The 4,633-nt window shown below is 37.0% G+C and overlaps 1 protein-coding gene across 1 annotated transcript in view; it reads right to left on the bottom strand.

Annotated features, from left to right (window-relative positions):
- Positions 1-4,633, bottom strand: part of LOC107741506 (DNA polymerase epsilon catalytic subunit A-like) — a gene marked incomplete at its 5' end in the record, with an annotated part of 18,410 nt that overhangs the window by 12,973 nt on the left and 804 nt on the right. The gene's annotated exons all lie outside the window — the stretch shown is intronic.

The raw sequence follows: 4,633 nt of genomic DNA, 5'->3' as shown, positions 1-4,633 counted from the left end.
CTAATTAAGAAAAACAGACTGAAAGTGTGAAAGACATACACTCTTAAAAATAAAGGTGCTTAAAAGGTTCTTCACAGAACCATTTTTGGTTTCACAAAGAACCATTCAGTCAAAGGTTATTTAACCATCTCTTTCTCAATTTTTTATAATCTGAAGAACCTTCTTTCGCCACAAAGAACCTTTCGTGAAACGTAAAGGTTCTTCTGATGTTAAAGGTTCTTTATGAAACAATTTAGACAAAAAAGGTTCTTCTATGGCATCGTGAAGCACCTTTATTTTTAAGAGTGTATGACAACATTTACAGGATGCATTGAGGAGGAGCCCAAACTACACTCAGTGGCCAAGTGATGCTTATGGTCCATGATATTGGTACAGATTCTGTGTAATGAACAATTCAAGTTGGAAAAGACATTTAGTTCCCACTTTAAGTGAACCTTGTAGTCATCTACAAGATGGATTAAAATGCTGATTAAGTCAAGAAAAGATGAGACATTAACACATGACAGTATGATTAAAATGTAAAAAAAATAAATAAATAAAAGAAATAAAACGCGTTTATTTTGTGGCACCTAAAATAATTTTTCGGCGCCTAAGTTTTTTTCTCATAGGAGCCAATTGGCTCCTTACTCAATTTTTTTGTCTGGAGCCCTGCCTATATGAAATCGGTTTTATTATCCATTAAAGGGGTCATATGATGCCAACGGTACACCTTCTTCGATAACGATATAAAAAATGTTTGATATAGCGCACGATATAGGCACGTGCTATATGAGTGACGCAGACAGCACACACAAACAGGAACATGAGTGCTGTGCCTGCCTGTGATGAGGAGATTGTGAATAAAAAAATGAATATTAGTCGAATTTAAAATAAACATTTGCATTTGAATGCAAAAATGGTACAATTGAATGTTAGGAGTGCGTCAGGGAGCGTCATCAGTGGTGCGCGAGATGCGGTGATGATGATGTAAGTGACGTTGTAGTTTAATGTTTTGTTAGTCTAGCCCACGAGACGCGCCGCTGCTGTGTTATTCGTTCAAAATATCAGAGAAATATAGTAGTTCAATGCATAGAAGATCTTGATCAGGTTAAAATCGAAACCAAGCCATTCACACAGAATACATATTCAGCACATTTTTAGACGGACAAATATGACTGCTGCACTCGCGTCTCATGCAAGAGATGCAAAGAAAGTCATGCAAAGTTAAAACAGTTTTAACGTTTAGAAAACGCGACGCGAATTTGTGAAGGTTTATTTCATTTCACTGCGTCTCATATGTTTTTAAATGCAATCTGTGTGATCGGCGATTTGGCTCTTTGTATTAGGCTAAGCAATGCATAAACACATGATGCTGTTTTGTTCATAATTGTTTATGCAGTTTACAAAATTATATTTGATTTATATATGTGAATTTAGACGTTATGCACGTTTTTATAGACAGTTATTTGAATTGACAATTAATGCGCTGTATTATTTTGCTCATTGCGCCCTCCTGTGGCCTCGGGAAACAAGTCAAAATTTTCATTAAGACTTATTTAATCTGCATATAAAAGGTAAGAAAGGAGATATTTGTTTACATTTTATTTTGTGTTTGACTGTAAAAAAAAAATATATATATATACATATTTGTTGTTTGTCTTAATAAAGTGGGCAAATTAAAAATACAGTGGTTAAATGTAAACATTTTTTCTATTGCTCTGTTTTAAAAAAGGTTATAAAAAATGTCAATAATTATCGATACCGAACGATATGAAACATATATCGTTGATATATTTTTTAGCTATATCACCCAGCCCTAGCATATCTAATTAATTTGTAAACGATAATTAGATTTTTTTATAAAGAATTAATTTTGGCCATTTATTTATTTTTTTCAGAAATGCTGTGTTGTGTAATTACAATTTTCTGTTAAATAAATTCTGGTAAATATTCCTTAAATATTGTTTTAATAATATTTTTATTATTAGTAGTAGTACTATCATTACATTAAGTAATATATTTCTGTCAAGTATTTTGACGGGTTCCTTTAAGTTTGTTTGTATATGATATGATGATAGTTTTCTCAAAAGAAACGTTAAAATGCTCTTAAAGAAATCTTCCATCATGAAATCCCCTAAGATCCCATAGATGCCCTCCTAGGTGTATGCCCAGAGGGCTTTGAGGGTAGATCCAAAATATACTTATTACAAATTCTACTTGCTGCAGCTATTAAGCGCATCACATGCAGATGGTTAAAACCTGACCCTCCATCATACAATGTCTGGATTCAAAAAGTGTGGGAGCTGTACGAAATGGAACAAATCACATATTCATTGCGACTTCAAAAAACAACTTTTCTAAAGAGGTGGGCCCCTGCTATGCCTTTAATATTTCAATAATGAGCTATACTGTAACAAGCATGGTCATCCCCCTTCTCTATCCACGTTATTTTTATTTATTTTACTTTATTTTATTTTTTCTGCTTTTCTGTGGTCTTACTAGGTGTACTGGGATGTTTTCATTTTCTGCGTAATACGTCTGATATAATTGAGACTGAACCACTGTCAATTAGGGGTGGAACAGTTCAACTTACTCACGGTTCGGTTTGTATCACAGTTCTAGTGTCACGGTTTTGGTACGGTTCGGTATGTGTAAATGAGAGTGACTCCTGGTTAACGTATTAAAAGGGGTCGTGTTTAGTCACTATTTAGTGTGGTATTTTTTGACAATATTCACTCATCATGACAGTAAAATAGGGCATTCTAAGTCAATATACTGCAGTATTTCCTCTCTCAATCAGTACAAAATATGGTTAACACCCGGTCATGCATGAAAAAAAAATACCGTCATGTACCGTGAAACCGGTATAATTTTGAAAAATACCGTGATATAAATTTTTGGTCAAACCGCCCAGCACTATGTGCTATGTTTAGGGAAAAACTATACTATCAAATAAAAATAAAGAAAATACGAATAATCTAACTACAAGCAACAGCACAATTAAATACAATAGAGTAAAGACACAAATAAAATAAACAGTGATTTTCAGTTTTTTTTTTAGGTAGGACTAACATTAGTTTTTAGGTACAGTAATTGAATAAAGTAATCAAATGTAAAATAGTATTGCATATTTTACTGTATAAATTCAAGATTAATCTTTATTAAAGTTACAAAAGCTATTCAATCGAGCAGTGAGTGATTTCCTTGCTCGCGTTCTGAGGCGCGGGTTTGCACGCTTTGGATGAGCACATGCATAAATCTTCTCACTGCACGCGCGAGCTCGCGTCCTCTGGCTCTTAAATGTTTAAGCTGGCAAGGCTTAAATGAGTTTAGTTTAAACACAGATATCAACGTGTGCTGCTCAGATCTCACCTGTGCACGCACGCTATCAGCACGATGACGGAATAAATGACTGCTCATATTCCAGCATACGGCATTCGCATTGAACAAGAGTGAATGGTTTGTTCACGTTTTTTTTTTTTTTCTTCATTGCTGTTGTTGTAATGTACTGGGAAGCCAGAATGCGCATCCATCAACAGAAACATACATTAGCTGAACCCTGTTTGTTTTACGTGCTGTTATTTATAACAAACCATATTATAGATTGTCAGATTTAAGTTGAACTGCGGTCCTAACGTGGCCTAATGGTTAGAGAGTCGGACTCGTAACCCAAAGGTTGTGGGTTCGAGTCTCGTACTGGCAGGGATTGTAGGTGGGGGAGTGAATGTACAGCGCTCTCTCCCACCTTCAATACCACGACTGAGGTGCCCTTGAGCAAGGCACCGAACCCCCAACTGCCGCAGCATAAATGGCTGCCCACTGCTCCGGGTGTGTGTTCACGGTGTGTGTGTGTGTGTTGTGTGTTCACGGTCTGTGTGTGTGTGTTCACTGCTGTGTGTGTGCACTTTGGATGGGTTAAATGCAGAGCACTAATTCCAAGTATGGGTCACCATACTTGGCCACATGCCACATGTCACTAGTGTGTGCCGAACCGTACGGTTTGATTTTTTACCGAGAACCGTTCTACCCCTACTGTCAATGTAGCTGAAATATAAAGGACTAACATGTTAAACTGTAATACTGTACTGTATGCAATGTTGTGGTTCAAAATAAAAATAAGTAAAAAAAAAAAAAAAGAAACTGTAAAATGCTCATGAAGTGACTCTCAGAGCAGTTCTAGAGATTATGTTTATCTACTCATATATTGAGGCGGCCGAGGCTGAAATCACTGCGAGCGTCACGTGCGCTTCAGAGTATGTGTAGTAAACGAATCCGCGCATCTGCGCCATTCACTAATACAGAGACACGCAGAACATGCAGGGTTCATATTTAGATAGTATTTTGCAGCTTATGCCAAGTTCACACTGCACGATTTTAGCCCGATTTTTCACTCGCCGACAGGTTTTGCAAAATCACCGACAAATGCCCGGAATCGGAGGCAAATCGGTGCTCGTTCACGCGAGTGACAATCACGCAGTGTGAATTATCAAAGATGCGATCCGAGGGAATCGCCGACATGTCGCCCGCAAAATATTTGGCATGCTAAATATCTGGAGCTGTCGGTGATTCACAATCACGCTGTGTGCAATGAGTTCTGACTGAAAAACACATCGGCGATGACCTACAGCCAATGAGAGACCAAGATACAGGGCAG

Source organism: Sinocyclocheilus rhinocerous, unplaced genomic scaffold, assembly GCF_001515625.1.
Source record: "Sinocyclocheilus rhinocerous isolate Xijiao unplaced genomic scaffold, SAMN03320098_v1.1 scaffold134, whole genome shotgun sequence".
Taxonomy (NCBI): Eukaryota; Metazoa; Chordata; class Actinopteri; order Cypriniformes; family Cyprinidae; genus Sinocyclocheilus; species Sinocyclocheilus rhinocerous.
This window is presented reverse-complemented; position numbering and strand designations above follow the sequence as displayed.